The sequence below is a fragment of the Tamandua tetradactyla genome, chromosome 1, assembly GCF_023851605.1.
Source record: "Tamandua tetradactyla isolate mTamTet1 chromosome 1, mTamTet1.pri, whole genome shotgun sequence".
Taxonomy (NCBI): domain Eukaryota; kingdom Metazoa; phylum Chordata; class Mammalia; order Pilosa; family Myrmecophagidae; genus Tamandua; species Tamandua tetradactyla.
The window spans coordinates 127,243,017-127,263,530 of record NC_135327.1 but is presented as its reverse complement, the minus strand read 5'-3'; the positions used below and the strand labels follow the sequence as shown (position 1 = coordinate 127,263,530).

Below are 20,514 nucleotides of genomic sequence, written 5' to 3'. Positions count from 1 at the left end.
GAAACTTTTAAAAGTGTCAGATAGAGCCCTGTGTTGTCTTTAGGGTTGATGTGAATACTGTTTGTTGAGACTAGGCCTACCATAGCAATCAGCAATATCCAGCTGAATGTAAACTTTCATTTTACTGTTGATAAATGACAATGACAAAGGCAAAAAATCACAGAAGACATTGTTTTGTCACACAATTTTGATCAAGTTAATGATAAACAGTAAAAGTGCAATTACATGGAAAGACCATACTTTACACGTTTAAACAATGTTTCATTGTCTTTACTTGTAAGGTGTTAAAGGCAGTACACCTGAAACTTCTTTCTAGTGGTGGAATAAGGTACATACTTTTCTGAAGTGCCACTTATGTTGAATTTATGGTTTTCCCATATGAATTTTTTGTGTGTGTGTGCTGTATGGCGGGGTCACGTTTCATTATTTTTCCATGTGAGTATCCCATTGTTGCAGCACCATTTGTTGAGCTTTTTTATTTGTCCTGTTTTTTGCTTGTTTGTTTTTGGGAAGTACATGGACCAGGAATTGAACCTGGGTCGCCTGCATGGCAGATGAGAATTCTACCATTTAACTACCCTTGCACTCCCTCCCTATGTAAATTTATGAGCAGTTGGTGGTTTTTCTGTTGGAGGATCATCGGCCATGCAGGGATGCCAACGATGCCCTACGGGGGCACCATGCTTCCACCCACATCCCAGAATGTGTTCTTGCCATTCATTTCAACAGTATACAGAACCCATTGGTGATAGCTAAAAAACTGCTTGCTGTCTTCATAGTAATTGTCTTCTCCCACTGATTTACCAACCCTGACCTCATTTGCCCTGACGAACACTCAGAGACAGCTGAGGACCCACCATGGCCACTGATCTGCTGTAGCCCCCACTTCAGCATCTGCACGAACTCCATTTTTCCCCTCAGGCCCAGCCAAGAACTGCTTTTTATAAATAAAAATTGATGTCCAGAAAATGAAATCAAAGTATACAGCTGTACAAAGATCTTATATAATCTGAATTATCGAAGAACTCACTATTTTACAAAAGTGCAGTGAATCGTGCATTGGTCACATGAAGGGATTATTTTTGCCTTGAAGTAACTGATTTTCCTGCCTAAATTATATGCTGAAAAATACTATCAGCAAATACACTAGGTGGGTATGAGGCTTACCAATTTATACGACTCATTCTTGACATTGATGACTTTTAAATGATAGTAATTAGGTAAGATAACTACTTGATGGGGCCTACTTTATTATTTTCATATAGCTTGTTTTATTAGTTTATTAGGTTGTTACTCTATTTCAAAGCTGAAGATGAATTATTATTCTGGTTTACCATTTTGTTAACAAGTATTCACATCAGTGTTTCTAAACTTAGTTCAGCTGCAGTAATGAGTAGTGATCAATTAAGCACAAGCCCCATAATGGATCAAAGCACAAAGATTTTTCTTATTTCAATCTATTTGCATTTAGAAAGCAACAGCCTAGTTTAATCTGTCTTTTGAAATGCAAGGTCAGCAAACTGGAGGATATCAGCTGCCACTCTTCTTGACATCTCCAATCAATCAACGTTGAGTGGCCATGCAATTGGTATTTGGAGTTAAGAAAATGATATTTCTTTACTCCTCTACTAAAGCTTGAGAGGAAAGAAAAATGCCTCTTGGTTTCAAATTTTAAACAAATGGTGAAGTCCATTTTTCACATATTATTCAAGCCTTGTCTGTAAGACCCATAAATTCATGAAGTTAAAATGTATTTCAATGAAAAGTTTTATTTTCCTTTGAAAGCAGAATTACATTTTAAAATAACTCTAATGCAAATAAAAATTTACCATATGTATCTCACAAAATTCCTATTTTTATCCAAAAATCATATCTATATTTAAAGAGAAATAAAGTATTCTAATTTGATGAAACAGAAAAATAATCTGCAGTGGATATTTCTTCAATAATCATGACAATGATTTGAATTTGAGGGATTGAAGTGTACATTTTTATTAGAAGAGCTACAGGTTCGAATGTGACCCAGACACTCTAAGAAGACAAAGCTAAGCAACGCATTGGGAGCAGAATCATCCGAACACTTTGAGTCATACTCATAAAATAAACAAAATTACCTAGATTTGCTCTACAGTAAGGTTATGTAATTTAGCATTGAACATGACTGCATCATCTTCTTCTCCCCCTGGCCTCCTCTTCCTATTTCAGGCATTTTTCCATGGTCTTGTCTTGACCTACCTCATCTAAATATAACCCAGCAATATATTCTCTCAGTGAATTGATTTTCTTTTATTTGAACTATATGGTTATATGTCTCAACTGTTCACTTAGACTTGTGAAAATTTGTTTTCAAATTATTCTCCAGCAATGCAAGTTATAGACATTTGAAAGCAGCATATGTACAAAGAAATTTGATGAGCTTCCTAATACTTTAAAACACGCACACACAGCCTACCTGCTTGCTTTCAGATTTATTTGTGTCAAGATGTTGGTTCTATTGCCTTTTCCCTTTCCCACACAGGTTACCCATTTATTTCTAGGGTTATTAGAGATGTCTATTCCAATTCTGGAAGCCAAGCTTGCTAGAGACAGCATTGTCTATGTCCTCCTTATGAGTGATTCCCAAAATACATTGTCATAACTATATATATTAGATATATATATTCTCCAAAATTTTTATCAAGGTGTTTCTTCATGGCTCACCCATGGCAAATTCAAATTCAATTGTTCCCTGTGAATTGGTTTCTAATGTTATTGCCTGGGAAGACTCAAAGAGAGCTCAAGTGTCCCTGCCCCCTGATATGACTGTGGAAAAATATACCCTCTCTGCCACATTGTATACACAATAAATAATTTGATAAAATGATGACAGGTCATTCAAATAAGCGTGACTTCCATTATGAGTGGGAAAAGAAGGAATGCTTCTATTTCATATTTTATAGGGTCATTTGTATAGGAAATAAATAATTTCTGGCAGTAATACAAAGGAGGATTGAGTAGTCAGGCTATGGTCAGAACCAAAAAAAGGTGAACATCAAGCATCAAGTATCAATATGGGATCATAAACAGAGTTTTCCTGTTCCAAATGAGGATAAGTCATGGTGTGAACCACAGAGAAGTATACTCAAATCTACTAAGCACCTGTCAGCAAGGTCAGCTCCAAAGGTGGAAGGACTTCAGGAAGTAAAGAGGAAGGTCACCAGATAAGAAAAGGAGCTTTAGGGATGGACCCCTGACCACCACTGACCTGATAGATGCCTGTAACTATATTACTGTGACTCGTGACTTCTTGAGGATTCCAGTTCCTTGGTATCTAACACCTGTGACCCCATAAATTATAGCTCTCTCACAGGAAAGACATCAATAAGAGTATTTCCCTTATGGTCTGAAAGTTTGCTATCAAATGTCCCTCTTTCAGATTATTGTCCACTTTTTAAAGTTATTAAATCGTTAAACACATGAAACTTTCACTGAGTGACAGGATAAGTCATGGGCTTGGATATATAGAACTCTAAGATGGCAAATTCTACATTATTGCAAAAGCAAATTTTATTGCGTGCTTATTATAAACCAATGGGAATATACCAACGAGATAGGTATGGGAATAGAGATAAAATGCATAGTCCAGGACAGGAGCTTATGGTAGCGTGTGGGAGGCAGACAAAAAAATAAGCAACTACTAGTGTAGTTATTATGCAATTCCTTATACAAAGGGCATCTACCATAGAAGGAATGTGACATCATATTTGATAATGTTCAAGAAATAAAATGTGTACAAGAATCATACATGGCAAAATGTGCGAAATGTCTTGAGAAATGTTCTTTGGATATTGATAGAAAAACAAATAATTTCATTAGTGAACAGGGAAGCTGGCATGTCAAGGCTGGGCAAAAATAGAGAGAAAACCAAATAAAGTGAACTGTATGATATAAAAGGAGGCCTAAGGGCCAAATGATACAGAGTTTGTGAGATGGCAGTAGTTTAATTTGATTGCAGTGTAGAATAAGTATTGAGGAAGGGAAGGGGATATAGGTAAAGCGAAAAATAGAAGAAATTCATTTGTTGTGAACCTGGCCATGATGTTCAGAAACATAAATATATTACTTCTTTTATCTTCACAACCATACTGTAAATATGGTCACTATTATCACCAATTTAGGGAAGAAGAAATTGAGACCCCAGAGAAATTGTAGCTTTATTTAGCACAAACAAATAATTTCTACTACAGCATGCTGAATGGGAAACTCAAATGAGATCAAAATGCAAAACACCTTCTCTTAACTATATAGCCTTGAGGCCTCCTGGCTTGGTGGCAATTAACGTGATTAGTTGTTTGTAATAAACAATTAAAAAAAACATCTACTTAGGTCTTTTAATGCTATTTCACCTCATTTATCATATGTTCTGGCCTCTGATAAGAGAGTAGAAGTCGAAAGTATTTTCCTTTTTCCTAATAGAGTGAGAACTATATGTGATAGCTCTGTTTCAAAGCTTATGGGTAAGGGAGAGGAAATCCTATAGCACTTTGCCAAAATCAGTGGCAGACATAAATTTAATCATCCTTTAACCATATATTAATCTCTTAAAATAGCTTAACTGTAGTATATTATTGAAAGGAAAATGACCCTACTAGAAGAATATGAGCTCTTTATCAAGTTTATTTACCCTAGGTTTTAAAATGTACTCAGAATTTCTTTTCTTTTCTGAAAACTAGTTTGGAACACTTAATCATGAGGATTAAATAAATGGTAAGTGAGAGAGTGGCTAATCCCATGCTGATACATTTAGATTATCAACTCTATATTCATTATGCATTCATTCATGCATATAATTCAATTACATTTCATTAATTGAAACAAATCTGCTGTGGGGAGCTAGCTTGGATATCAAAATATTGTCAATGATACTGACTGCAGAACAAAATATAACTTTGTTTTCAGACAATACCTTAAAATGTAAAGTGCCAGAAGGCAGAATCATTTCTTTTTAACCTGCTTTGTAAACACAACACCAACAGTAAAATAGACACCGAATGCACTTGGGGCTTACTATTCTCTGAATAAGTAGCCTCAATTACCTTAAATTTTTTTCACTATTTATATTTGTAACTCTGATCATTTTGACTATTACTGACCACTCTCAAAACCATTGCTGTGTTTGAGGATCAGCAGGAATTTTGAGGCAAACAAAACGTTGAAGTGGTAAAATAAACTTCCAGAAATAGTACCAATAATAAAAAGAAAACTTTGGTAAAAATATGTTATCTTGGGTTAGGTTTCCTAAAAACAAAAACAAAAACTGCAGGTGTGTATTGTGCGAGTGGCTGACTGGGAGGGTGCTTTGAGGAGGAATCTGTATGTTAGCAGGCACCCAGCATTGGGTAGCAGAATAATCTTCATAAAGATGAAAAGTCAGCCAAACTCTATCCACAGCCTGATCCCACAGAGATCTCTGGAGAATGAATGAGAGCAAAGAATTGTCCTGCTTTATTCCAGAGTGGCTGGACTTCTATATTCCCATGTTATTCAGTTAGTGTCTTTGGGGGGAATAAAAGCCTCTGAAATCCCTGGGGAAGGATACTTCTATTAGTCTAGAGCAATCATTCACCACGTGTGCTCCTTGGACCAGCAGCAGCAACAGCAGATGGAAACTTGTTACAAATAAAAATTTCTTTGGCCCCAACCCAGACCTACTGAATCAAAAACTTTGGGGATGGAGCCAGGCAATTTGTATTTTAACATACTTCCCAGGTGATTCTCGTACATGCTAAGGTTTGTGAGTCACTGGCTCAGGGCAATTCTCTAGGGAAGGTACAGCTCGATGCTCTTAGCAGCCAATCCTCAGAGTTTTAAGTGTTGACTCAACAGCCATTTGAAGGGGATCTGCGTGTGTGAGCTTCAGCACTCATTACATATGTTGGATGTTCCAGTTGTTTTGTAGCAAGTCATTCCTCCTCATCACCATCTACTTTTATGGTGCACATAGGATCCAGAAATTGGATTGGCAAATCACACTCTTGCCCTTGGGCAATGCACTTGCACCAATTCAGAGTGAAAAAAATTACAGCTCCAATCCCAAGTGATAAAGGGGAGAAAAGATTACAAACAGATGTCGTATAAAATCCTACCCACACATAATTTCTCGTAATTTTAATCTCCTCTCCTTTTAAATGAATGAAATCAATGTTCACCACAGCAATTAGGGTAAATATTTGCATTTTCCACGTAAGACTTGGTCTGGAGAAGAAATTCACCTCATTTTTTGTTTCAGAATGTGGATGTTTTTCCTTGAAACATGGGCTTTCATTGCCAATATCCCTCTCCTATTCAAATTCAGAAGTTATTTTATTATCAAGACTGTAGCGTGTACATGTTTTGTCAGAATAAAATAAGAACAATAAACAACTCATCATTGCTTTCATACTGAGAATGTGTATGCTGAAGCTGAAGCATAACGTGACAAATAATAATGAAATTTATATAACAACACGGAATGTTAAAATAATGTAATCATATAATAAAGCAATTTTTTCCCACAATAATTAACATGACATGCATTCTTTGCCATTGGTTTGCATTGAATATTTCTAAGAATTGTTCAGAACCAGTAGCAATACTTTATTATGTGTTGGTTCTTGTTCATGAATGTGTTTCAATTTTCAGTTAGGATAGTTTATTTATCAAGGACTTCAATTCAAATGTGCAAACACAATCCCTGCTCTGGTGACCTTGTCTTTTGGGCATTCTCTGGTGTGCCAAACTGAAAATTGCAGGAGATACATTTATCTTTATCATGTGTGTTTGATAGCAGTTATTGAATTTTTAAAATTAAATGGTTTTCAGACTATTGTAGAACCCAAATTAAGTGTGATTTATCTGAAGGTACAAAGCACTAGAGGCCATACAGCTGTGGCTCAAAAGAGTCATGCTTTATATGTTGATTAAAAGGTTTTAGCTCACCAGAGGTACAGCTAACTGTTTGCACAAATGCCCACATCCAAGGGTGTGCAACATGGATTACAGGTCATGCGATCTCCAGTGGGCAGAGCCTTGCAGGTTATTGCTGTTTTTCTCCTTTGTGAAATATTGCTCAGGAAACAGAGTTTTCAGTTACTTGAGGATTATGAATCACTACAAAAATAATTCAAATTTTTTTCTATTTTTGATTTTTGGAGGACAATGTGGAGAATAAAATTTGATGTTCACAGGGCCATTATCTAAACTTTTAACCTGGAGGAATATTGAGGAGCTTATCATTATCCTGCAAACCTGTGATATTATCCTCCATGCCACACTGTGATAGCATGAAAGAAGCCTGTCCAGGCCACATAGATTTGTTTATAAGACTTAGTCTTTATTTGGGGAAAGAAAGATTAAGAAATATAATTACAAATCCACAGCATTTAAATGCCATATTCTCAATAGCTTGTAAGCTTTGTATACAAAGAAATTTGCTTTCGGTACTGGCAGTTCCTGATTTGTCGTTCCAGTACTTTCCTAACATATTCAACCAAACATAATGATGATTGTGGTACAAACTAAGGATTATGGTAATTACAGTATTGATAATACCAGCTGTTACTTAATAAATGTTTATAGGTGTCAGGCATTGTCCTAGGTACTTTGGCTATATATTATCTTAAGCATCAGAATAACACTACGATTAGGCTTATTTTCCAGGGATGCAACCTGAATTGAACTTCTAGTCCTATGCATGGGACGGTGAGTCAGGCAGGCTGAGTTCACAGATATGGTATTGAACGCTGACATGGAGTATTAGCTGTACTTTTGAAATGTCTCTTGATTCCATTTCCTCCTATTCATATGCACAGTTGCATCTATGAGCTCGGATACTCATCTGTTTTACCTAGATGAGCCTCAGTCTCTTCCCCTAGCCCCTGGCAGTGTTCTGGAGTCAACGTTACTGGTTCACAAAAACACAACTGTTAAATGTTTAGGAATTCTATGAGCCATTTATTAAACCATTGGCACCTTGAAAATGGCCATAGTGGAAGTATTTACACCAGGGAAATCTGTGAACTTCAAATCAGGGCTTTTTTCCCCCTTGAGATCCAATTTAACAGCCCATCAACCTTTAAACTGCCAGGAGGAAATATTCAAAAACACACATCTGATCACTTTAATAGACTTCAATGTGTTTATATTCCCTTCCTAATTCCCGGAGCCACACTACCTGGAATTTCTTTTAATCATTTTCTTAACTTGAAAGCAGTCAGCCATCCCAACTCCCTCTTCTTTCACTACACACGTATTTATACTATATTGTAGCTCTCAATTTCTCATAATTCCCCAAACATACAATGAACTCCAAGTTTCCATGTTGCCATCCACATTGTTTCATCTGCCTAGAATTCCCTTCATGAGCTATTTACCATTTCTTCCCCTTTGTAGTTAAATTTCATTTTTTAATCTATTTAGCTTCCTCAAACTCCCTCCAGCTCTAGGGGAAAAAATCCCTCTCTCAATTTTAATAGCACACTTTTAAATGTGAACATTGCATTTAATATTACTACCCTTGTGTATATTTTCTTAGGTGTCTCGCTAAATAGATCCAATGTCTAAGATTATGGCTTTTTCATGTAGAGTGTAGTAAACGCTTAGTAAATATTATAAGATATGTAATTGTTTTATGTTCATATCACCTGTTTTTTGTTCCTTTTTTTATTCCTTGTTTTGGAAGCAATAAGTATAGTTCATGATTTCATTTTATTTTCCAACATTAGCTAATTCAATTTAAAAAAAATTTTATTGCTTCATCTTCATCAAGATTTAAAATACACAATTTATAATTATCACATTCTACTCTTAAACAATATTATACCATATCTTAATTTGCTGGAGCTGCCATAACACTCTAGATTGGATGGTTTAAAATACCTGTAAGCTAGAAGTTTGGAAATCAAGATGTTGGCAGGGCATACTGCCTCTGAAGTCTGTAGGATTTGGTGGTAGCTTGCCAAAATTTATAGCTTAATTCAATCTCTGTCTCTCAGTCTGTTTCCACATTTCTTCTCCTTATAGACACCAGTCATATTCAATTAGGGCCCATTCTAGCATCTTCGATATCCTGTTACCAAAAGGGTTACATTCATGGAATCAGGGTTAGGACTTGAACATATATATTTAGGAGACATAATTGAATGCATAATATCATGAATGGTACTAAAATCTTGCAAATTTATACTTCTGTTCTAGTTTGCTAGCAGCTACAATGTGGTATACCAGAAAGAGAATGGCTTTTAAAAAGGGGAATTTATTAAGTTGCAAGTTTATAAGGCCATGAAGATGTCCCAATTAAAGGAAGTCTATAAAAATGTCCAATCTAAGGCATCAACAAGAAGTTACCTTTCCTCAAAAAAAGACAGATGAAGTTCAGAGTTTCTCTCTCAACTGGAAAGGCATATGGTAAATATGGCAACATCTGCTAGCTTTCTCTCCAGGCTTCTTGTTTCATGAAGCTCCCCCAGGGACATTTTCCTTCTTCATCTCCAAAGGTCTCTGGCTGCTTGGGCTCTCATGGTTCTTGTGTCTCTGTTGTGGCTCTGAAGCATTTTCCAAAATGGTTCCTTCTTAAAGGATCCACTAAACTAATCAAGACACACCTGGAATGAGTGGAATCACAGCTCCCGCTAATCTAAAGTCAATACCCACAAATGGATGAGCCACATCTCTGTTGAGATAAACTAATCAAGTTTCCAACCTATAGTACTGAATAAGGATTTAAAAAATGGCAGTCTCCATAGATGGATTAGAATTAAAAAAGGCTTTTCTAGGGCATATAATCCTTTCAAACTAGCACATCCTCTAATTTTTCATCTCATCTTTTATGCTATTTTTCATACATTTAAATTTTACAATACCACAGAACAGTTTTACTTTTTTTTTTTTGCTTTAGATGGTCAATTATCTTTACTTTTTTTTCCTTTTTTTGCAGTTTTTAGAACTTCATTTCAAATTTGAGAATGGTGCTTTAAAAGGTGGAAGCCTAGAGATAATAAAATCAAATATAAGGTTAATACAAGGTCTTGGCTGTTGATGCTTCAGATCCTTACAGGGTAAGGTAAACAGTCTTGGCTCTTTCTTCCATAGTTTTCTTTTTAATTGAGGTGAAATTCACATAACATAAAAATAATCATTTTATAGCATATAATTCAGTGGCTCTGTGAACATTTACAATGGTGGGCAACCACGACCTCTTTCTAGTCCCATAAAATTTTCATCCCCCCCAACAGACACCCATGCTCCCATGAAGGAGCCACCCTCCATTTTCCTTTCCTCTCAGCCTTTAGCAACCACTAATTTTCATTCTAACACTATGAATAATCCATTTCTGTTTAGTTTATATAATTTGAATCATATAAAATGTGACCTTTTGTGTCTGGATATTTTCATGTATAATAAGCTTTTCAATAATTATTCAAATTGTAGCATGTATTAGAACTTCATTCCATTTTTATGGCAGAATACTACTCTGCTGTATGGGTACCCCATGTATTTCTTTATCCATAAGACTGTTCATAGACATTAAAGTTGTTTCCACCTTTTGTCTACTGTGAACAGTGCTGCTATGAAAATTTGTGTACAAGTGTTTAATTGAATATCTGTTTTCAAAAATATATATACATGAGTGGTATCGCTGAATTGTATGGTGACTCTATGTTTAACTTCCTGAGGAAACTGCCAAACTCTTCCACAGTGACTCCCCGACCTTACATTCCCACTGGCAATGTATAAAGATTTCAGTTTGTCCACATCCTTGCCAACACTCATTTTCCATTGTGATTAAAGCCTTCCTAATGAGCATGAAGTGGTGTTTCATTGTGGTATTGATTTACATTTCTCTAATGACTTTTGATGTTTGAGTATATGTTCATGAACTTGTTGGCTATTACATATATTCTTTGGAGAAATGTTTACACAAGTCTTAAACTTATTTTTAAATTAAGTTATCTTTTTGTTTGTTGAGTTGTAAGAATATATATTACGGATACTTGACCTTATCAGATCATCATTTTGTAACTATTTTCTGCCATTCTGTAGGTGGTCTTAAAAAATTAAGACTTTATCTTTTTAATATAGTTTTAGATTTATAGAATAATTAAGCAGTTAATACATAGAGTTCCTTCTACCCACTTGTGCTGGTTTGAAGCTATTACATACCCCAGAAAAGCCGTGTCCTTTAAACTTCATTCAATATTGCCAGGTGAGATCTTTCTGATTGTTTCCATGGAATGTGACACACCCTATTGTGGATGGCAACTTTTGATTAGATGGTTTCCATGAAGATGTGTCTTCACCCACTCAAGGTGGAGTTGCTTACTGGAACCCTTTAAGAGGGAACCATTTTGGAAAAAGCTTTAGAACCCACAGAGCCCATGCAGTCAGAAACCTATAGGGCAGAAGGAAAATACCCCCGGGAAAACCTTATGAAATGAGGAGAGAAAGCCAGCAGATGTCCTCCTAGCTGAGAGAGAGATACGCCAACCTTCATCAGTGGTTTCTTTGAAGTTAAGGTATCTTTTCCTCGATGCCTTAATTTGGACATTTTCACTACCTTAGAACTGTAAACTTCCAATTTAATAAATTCCTCTTTTTAATAGTCTTTCCATTTTTGGTATGTCACATTCCAGCAGCTTACTAACTAAAACACCACCCCAACCTACCCCCCCAACTCTGTTTTCCTTGTTAATAACATGTTGTATTAATATAGTACATTTATTACAATTGGTCAACTAATATTGATACATTGTTAACTAAAGTCCATGGTTTACGTTAAGAGTCATTCTCTGTATTATGCAATTCTATGGAGTCTGACAAATGCATAACGACATATCTCCATCATTGAATACATATTGAATGGTTTTACCACCCTAATTATTCTCTGTGCTTCACTTATTCACCTCTTTTCTCCCTCCTATACCCCTAAAGGTCACTGATCATTTTACTGTCCCTAAAATCTTGCCTTTCCCAAAATGTCACCTAATTGGAGTCACACAATATGTAACTATTTCAAAGGGGCTACTTTCTCTTAACAATATACATTTAAGGTTCTTCCACATCTTTTCATGGATGATAGCTCATTCTATTGCTGAATAAAATGTTATTTTCAGATGTATCACAGGGTTTTTAACCATTCACCTACTGAAGGATGTCTTGGCTCCTTAAAATATTGGGCAATTATGAACATAGCTACATTTGTGTGCAGGTTTTTGGGCGGACAAAAGTCTTTAGCTCATTTAGGTAAATATCTAGGAAAACAATTTCTGGATCACACAGTTAGATTATGTTTATCTTCATAAAAACTTCCAAAATGACTTCCAAAGTAGTTGTACCATTTTATATTCCCATCAGCAATGAAAGTGCAAACATTCTTGTTGCTTTGAAACTTTGTGAGCATTTGATATTGCCAGATTGTAGATTTTAGTCACTGTAATTGGAATCTCATTATATTGCACTAATGACATATGATGTCAAGCATTATTTTCATATGCTTGTTTGCCACTTGTATATCATTTTTAGTGAGATGTCCATGCAGATCTTTTGAGCATTTTTAAAATCAGCTTATTTGCTTCCTTTTTGCTGAATTTAAAGAATTCTTTGTATAGTTTGGATACAAGACCTTTATTATATATGTATTTTATGGTAGTTTGAAGCTGTATGTATCCCAGTAAAACATGTTCATAAGTTTAATATATTCCTGTGCATGTGAACCCATTGTAGTAGAAACTTTTGATGAGGTTGCTTCAGTTAGGAAGGTATGGCTCACATCTATTGGATGGGTCTTAATCTTATTACTGGAGTTCTTTATAATCAGAGGGAAATTCAGACAGAATAGAGAGCAAGCTACAGGAAGCAAGACGCTCTATCAATGGAACCTGGAAAAGATGGGAAAGACCAAAACACGTACACACATTTATAATATTGTAGTATTCTGATCACCTTACATTATTAAAATTTCTCCATCTTCCCAAATAGAAATCATACACCCAGTATGCATTAGCTCCCCATTTCCCCTGCCCCTACTCCTGGCAAATTTTATCTTACTTTCTGTCTCTATGAGTTTCCATACTGATATTTTCTTTGTAGTTAACATGGGGCTTAAAATTTGACACCCTAAATCTAACACTTTGCTTTGATATCAACTTAATTTCACTAGTATACACAAGCTCTGTCCCTAAATCCCTCTTCCCCTCCTCCTTTATGTACCTCTCATCATAAATTACATATTTATACATTATGAGGCCCAAACCACTGGTTTATCATTACATTTTTACGCATTTGTCTTTTAGATCCTGTAGGTAGTAAAAAGTGGAGTTACAAACCAAAAATACAACAGTACTGGCATTTATATTTTCCTACATTGTTTGTTTTTAACTTTTTTATTGTATAATATAACATATATACAAAGAAAAGAAAGGAAAAAGCAATCATTTTCAAAGCACTCTTCAACAAGTAGTTACAGGACAGATCCCAGAGATTATTTTTCCACATTGTTATTTCTACCAGAGATCTTTATTTCTTCCAGAGGCTTCAAATTGTTGTCTATTGTCTTTTTCTGTCAGCCTCCAGAACTCTCTTTATGATTTCTCATGAGGCTGGTCTAGTGGTGGTGCACCCCCCCCCCCCTCAGTTTATGTTTATCTGGGAAGGTCTTAATCTCTCCCTTAGGTTTGAAAGAGAGTTTTGCTGAATACAGAATTCCTAGTGGGCAAATTTTTACTTTTAAGCATTTTAAATATGTAATTACATTACATTCTTGCCTTTATGGTTTCTCGTAGGAAATGGGAACTTAATCTTACTGAGTCGCTATTATATATTATATGTTACTTCTGTCTTGTGGCTTTAAGAATTCTCCTTTTATCTTCGGCATTTCATCAGATTGGTTATAATATACTGTGGCATGGATCTATTTTGGTTTATCCTATTTGGAGTTCACTGGGCATCTTGGATAGGTACATTCACTTCCTTTGTTAAAGTTGGGAAGTTTTCAGCCATTATTTCTTTGAATATTCTTTGCCCCCTTCACTGTTTCTTCTCCTCCTGGACCTCCCACACTGTGGATATTTGCGCACTCGATGAATGATTTCCCATAGGTTCCTTAGGCCATGTTCACTTTTCTTCATGATTTCTTCTTTTTACTCCTCAGTCTGGATGATTTCATTTGTCTTTCAATGTTTTCAAGATACACCCTCAAATTAGTTGCCGCTCTACACTGAGTGAGTTCTAATTTAGGCAAAACAAAGATGAGAACTTTGCATCAGTGCTTCATTGAAGCCCCAGAGAGATCCTTTGGAACATATCCTGCTGTGCCCCTGTAAAACAAGGAATCCACACCAGAAATGCAAGCTGCTGATTTCAAAACTGCTGTTATACTGGGGAGTGAGGTGGGATCAACTATGATAACATGCTACAAACCTCTCCTCTTGTGTTTAATTGCCCTATTTCATCAGTCAGCTTCTGTTTGGTTGCCATAAACCTGACACAGTTAATTCTCACAGTTTTTGCTTATTTTTTCAATATTTCCATGGAAGCATGGATTTTGGAGGTCTCCACTGTGCCATTTTCACGGAGCTCTCTCTCAATTATCTTTTAAAGTCAATAAAATAAGTAAAAAGGTACTTTATATTTATTTTCATTTTACCATTTCTGGCACTCTTCCTCTATCTATGAAGATACAGTTTTCATCTGAGATCCTCTCTTTCTGCCTAAAAATTTTTCTTTAACATTTTTTGTAGCAGTTTTGCTGGCGATAAAATCTCTTAGCTTTTGTTTGTATGCAGAAGTCTTTAATTATTAGTATAAATGGAAGAAACACCTGCATTAAAAAGGAGGCCATACATGAAGACTGAGAGAAAAAAAAACGGTTCTCAAAGTGTCTAACTGCAGGTATGTAACAAAAATAATGTTATATATAACAAAAATGCATAATCATTACTAATTTATTTAGTGTATTATCTTGGCATAGTTTAACACCAGATAATAAAACCTATTACATAAGTGAATTTCTTTTAAAATTATATGAATCTAAAAGGGATCAAACAGGCAAAACATCTTTAAGAATGACACATTTATTAACTTTTAATTCTTATGTTCAAATAGCCTCTACCATATATTAACAGTGACAACCACAAAATGGTATACCATTTTCTGTTAACAGGTTTCTTTTTAGTTCAGGTCAACATAAATTTGGAAAACAACGACTATCTTAGATACTGTTTTCAAGGATGTAATCAGACTTAGAGAAATGAAGACTGTGGGAAAGAGAAACTCCTTTTAGAAGACTGAGAGAGGGAAATTTTAATACATCTTGAAACCAAGTAAAACCAAGCATTACCCTTGACCCTTGCTAGACAATGTGTCAATCATTTGATTTTTGACTCTTCTACCATTAAGACTATCAGGTCAAGTCAAGGGCATAGAACTCATCAGTCACTGTGCCCCACTTATTCTATCTCTTAACCCTTTTCTCTATCCCCATTGTCACTGCCAGTTCAAAATCTTGTCCTTAAGATATCAGTAGTCTGCAACCTGGATTCTCTGACTTTAGTTTTCCTGTCCATTTTAAGTGCTGCCATAAGGGCTTCCAGAACTCTTTTCTGGTCGGCCTTGCACACAGAGCCCAACCCACTGTGCTTGAATCCCACATAGTTTACGTATCAGCTTTGTAACTTTGAGAAGTTATTTCATTACTTACGGCTTGAGGATATATATTACAGATAGTAATAGTAGCTAATTGGATAGCGTTGTTATAAGGATTAATTGGATTAGTTTAAGAGCAGTGCCTGGTTCAGAGTATGCAGAGCGCAAAATATTTGATGAATGAATAAAAGAAAATGATCACTAAAAACAAGGGTAAGTAGCCTTTAATTTTAGTCATACTCATGAATTATATGGACTAACCCAAGGATGTTTGACCCTTTGGAGAGAGAAGTGATCAAGAATTATATATATGCCTCTCTCTTTACATATGTATAGATCTGTGTTTTAATAGCATATATATGTATGTAGGTGTACATAAATATATAGATATAATATATAGGTATATTTATATATATATATTATCTATCTATCTATCTATCTATCTAATTATATGCCTATACATCAAACAGATAGTTTACTGGCTGTCCTTATTTTATAAGAAACTTTTATTCATTGAACAGAGCCAGAATTAGAAAAATATGCAAAATTCCAAGAAGAAAAATTTTTTCCAAATATACTTTAATAATGATTACAAAGATACAGGAATGAGAATGCAAGCAGAAAATGTAGGTGAGGACTAGGGTTACGTGGGTGGCAGAAGTCCTCCTTTGGGGAGATAGGGAAGGAGGGAAGGATGCCTTTTGGAAAGTACTCACTGCTATGAACATTGAGATAAAATTCAGGTTGTGAGTGCCATCTGGAATATAGCACATCGAAACAGCACAGTAACAGCAGATCCATATACAAGACAGAGAAAGGATACAGAGTCTGCCTAAGGTCAAGGAATCTAGCAAGGATCTAACAGTGAGCTGGGACTCATGTCAGCATCTCTGAGATTTGAGTTTTAATATATCTGTTGCCTTTGATTTTAAGTTTTACTCCTGTATGGCTACAACTGACAGGGAAAACTTTTGTCAGAGAGCTATTCGATTCAAACATGCTTTAACTCACCAATCTCCCAAGTCTATTTTCAAACCTTTATACTTTATTCATAAGTGGTGGCAAATGAAATTAAGTTGAAATATTGTGTTGTGTAATACCACACATCTGTAATATATTTATCCATTAGGATTAAGTTTTTAAAATATTTTGCATCAAGAATATTTATACAAAAATATAAATGTGTGTACCCCTGGCATATAATTTTTCAAAGATAGTAGTATATTTTAAATTTGTGCCATACTTCTTAATAATAAGAATATTATCATTAGGAATAAGCAGAACATCAAAATTATAGAATACAACTTCAAAACTGTTAATTTTGCTAGCCCAGATTCAGAACTTCAAAGCATACTATTACTTGGTTGTTGAAATAATCAGAAAATAATAATCCCATCTTCTTCCCTTAATTTTAAATATTTAAGACCAATTCCTACAATTCATTCAACTATTTTTTATTAATTTATCTACTATATTCCAACATTGTGCTAATCCTCAAAATAGAATTAAGAAATAGGCAAGTCTTCCCTGTTCCTGTGAAGCTTATGTTCTAGTGTGGGAGAAAGACATGAAACAAACAAATATGCACAAAGATCATTTCATATATTGACAAGGGCCATAAAGAAACTAAGAATGGGAAATAAAATAGGATGGGAGAAGGCAACAATAGCTATTGTAGTGAATTTGGCTAACTGGAATGAAGAGAATGAGCAAATCAGAGAAGATCTTGGAAGAGTATCCCAAGAGAGGGAAGAATATGTGCAGAGACCAGAGGCTGTAACAAGGATTCTGGGTTAGAGGACCAATAGTACACCAATATGGCAAAAACAAGGAAGAAGTGGTAAGAGATCAGGTAGCAGAGGTTAGGAGGAGTTAAGACATGAAATGAACTGATATGTAGACTGTGGTACACATTAAGTGCCCTAATAAATTACAAGGAAGTTTTTAGCAAGTGAATAATAAACTTACATTTTTTAAATAATACATTGGCTGCTCTGAAATGAGAGAAATTTAACTTGACATCATTCAATTATTAGGACTTCCGTCAAAAGTTCAGCATAGCAGCCCAGTGAGTGATACTAGTATCTTGGACTAGGGTGATGGTAATGAAAAGGTTAAAAAAATAATAAGTGATAAAATTTGGTTTGGAGAATAGAGGTAAACCTGACATGACTTAATTGTGCATGTGTGTGTGTGCATTGAGGTCAGTGGTGGTGAGGGAAAGAGCAGAATTAAGAATGACTGCATAGTTCTTTTGGCTTGAGCAACTGAATAGATGACAGTGCTTGTTATTGAACTAAGGAAGATGATGGGAAAGCATGTTATTGGGGGGAGGCACATATCACAAGTTCTATTCTGGTCATGAATCATTTGAGGCGCCTCTTAGTCATTCAAGTGGTGTTTAGGTTTATGAATTTGGAACCCAGGGGAAAAGTTAGGCATGGTGATAAATGTTTGAGATTCATAACTCAATCACTAGTATTTAGGACCATTCAACTGGGTGAAATAACATAAAAAAAAATTTAGAGAAATAAATTAATAAGGCTTTAAAACAAATCACAAGCACTTCAGTTGTCAAAGATTGGACAGAAGTGGAAAAATCCCAGAAACATAAGGAAAGAGAAATAAACCAGGAGTAAGGTAGTTGTCATGTGTGTTGAGTTCTATCTAGAAGTGAGGGGGATGATGACAAAAATAGCAGTTTGGGATCATCCACTCATTGGTGAACTCAAGGAGAACAATTTCAGCAAAGTACAAGGGGGGCAAAGCCTGACCAAGAAAATGGGAGGTGAAGATATGGAGATATCAACTATAGGTAACTTTTAGGTAATTCTATGAGAGTATAAGAAAAAAAAAAAAAAACAAAGGTTGGAATGTATATAGCATCAAAGGTTATGTTTTAGATTTAAAATATGTTGTTTTTTTTGTAAGATGATAGATATTTTGGATGATACTTGTGCACTGCTAATTATCCAGTGGAGATGAAGAAATTGATGATGCAAGAAATATTATTTGATGGCAAGAAGGGGTCATAAAATGCACAGGGTTGACCTTCGGAGGGAACCTGCACATTTCTCATTGGATCAGGAGGAGAAACAGATAACTTGGGTTCCAAATCAAGTAGGTTTATGGGTCTATTTTTGGGAAGATTAAATCAACCTTGTCTCTTTGTAAATATATACAAGATTAGGTCATCATCTTAAAGTTGCTAGAGAATAATAGATTTGAGGAGAGATGAAATATGAAATAGTTGTACCCAAAAATAGGAACCCACACTAATTAAAGAAATGCAGCAGAAGTGTTTCTATAGAGTAAAGTGACAATTTGAAATCAAGGGTCATAAATCGAATGGTAATACATTTAACATGATTGTGTATTTTTCTACAGCAAAGTTCAATTTCTCAGATGCAGAAGTGGTATACGAAAAGTGCTGGATTAATCAAATTTGTAGTTTAGCTAAATGAATGTAAAGATGTCAAGAAAGATCTGTATGAGTGAGTTTTTGAATATAAACAGGAAGCAACTTAGAAGATGAAACTAATAATGATCTTGAAAAAAATGGAGAATTAATCCAGCTGGACTGATAGAAAGAATAGGAGAGACAAATAGGAAAGGGGAGGAAATGCTTGAACTTGGAATTTTGGAGGTGTTCTGATATTGATGATATCAAAATAAAAGGTACAAACATAGTAGTGGGTAATTGAAGTAAAAAGGGAAAAATCACCTTTGGAGCAGAGGTAATCAAGTAGCTCAAAGTGAAAATTGTTAATTAGAATGAATTTGAAGATCTTTGTAATTAATGTCACAGCTCCATTTCCACATTCATAATTCTAATGGGAATCACCAAAGAATCTATGCTATAATTTTGCATTCTATTTGAGTCAGATTGTTCAAAGAAATAACATTAACCCTCAGAATAAGTATTTTCTAAGTGAGTTGAATGACCCATTTTATGCATTAATAGTGAAAGGGTTTTTCAAACTGTGATTCTTTACATTATAGAATATTAAAACTTATTACATGTAATACAATGAGAAAATGATACACCTTGACTATACTTCAGAGATAAGTTTCTAAGTAGTTGACTTATCACAAATAAGATCGCAAAATATTTTTAAAGATGATAGTATCCAAAACTGTGTGTTATTTTCCTTTTTTTTTTTTAATGATTACCAATTACACTGAAAACATATAATTCAGAATTTTGGATAATTCAGTAGGGGGCAGTTAACTACAAAATAAAATATCTTGAGTTTCTGGTCTGCTTTATCCACTGAAATGAAATTTTTAGCCTTTTCCCCAGACTCATATTCACCACTGTGATTTAACTGCCACTGAGAAAATATCATTGAAAAGAGTAACACTCCATTTCAGTATTAAAAGGCTATTCATTTTGATGCTAGAATGGGTAGGTACCACATACATTAGTTGCTGACAATTTTTTCCTTATTTAATACTTTACATAAACCTTGGTTCTGTGGAATATATTTGACATAACTAAATTGTTTTTATATCCTCTAATATTGTCTTTCTCCCTAAACTTTTAGAATAAAACGGAACTATTAACACAGGAAAATATGACTAATTATCACTATGACTACATAGAATTAAACAATGTCAAACAGTCTAGATAATATTTAAAATTTGTAATTATGTCAAATGTAGACATTAATAAGATTAGGGATGATTAATTTTTCATTATTTATCAACAAATATCATAATTGCTTCTATGCACTGAATACTGCCTTAGATGCTTGTATCACATCCAGTAAACAAGACACAGACTTTGCCTTCACAGAGATGGCTCTTTATTGGAGATGATATTTAAGCACATGTTAACAGTAGCTTATAATAACT

At 34.8% G+C, this 20,514-nt stretch overlaps 1 pseudogene; it reads right to left on the bottom strand.

The window, feature by feature from the left end:
* Positions 1-284: 284 nt before the first annotated feature.
* LOC143681313 (NADH dehydrogenase [ubiquinone] 1 alpha subcomplex subunit 12 pseudogene) lies at positions 285-909 on the bottom strand (annotated as a pseudogene).
* Between the last annotated feature and the right edge of the window lie 19,605 nt (positions 910-20,514).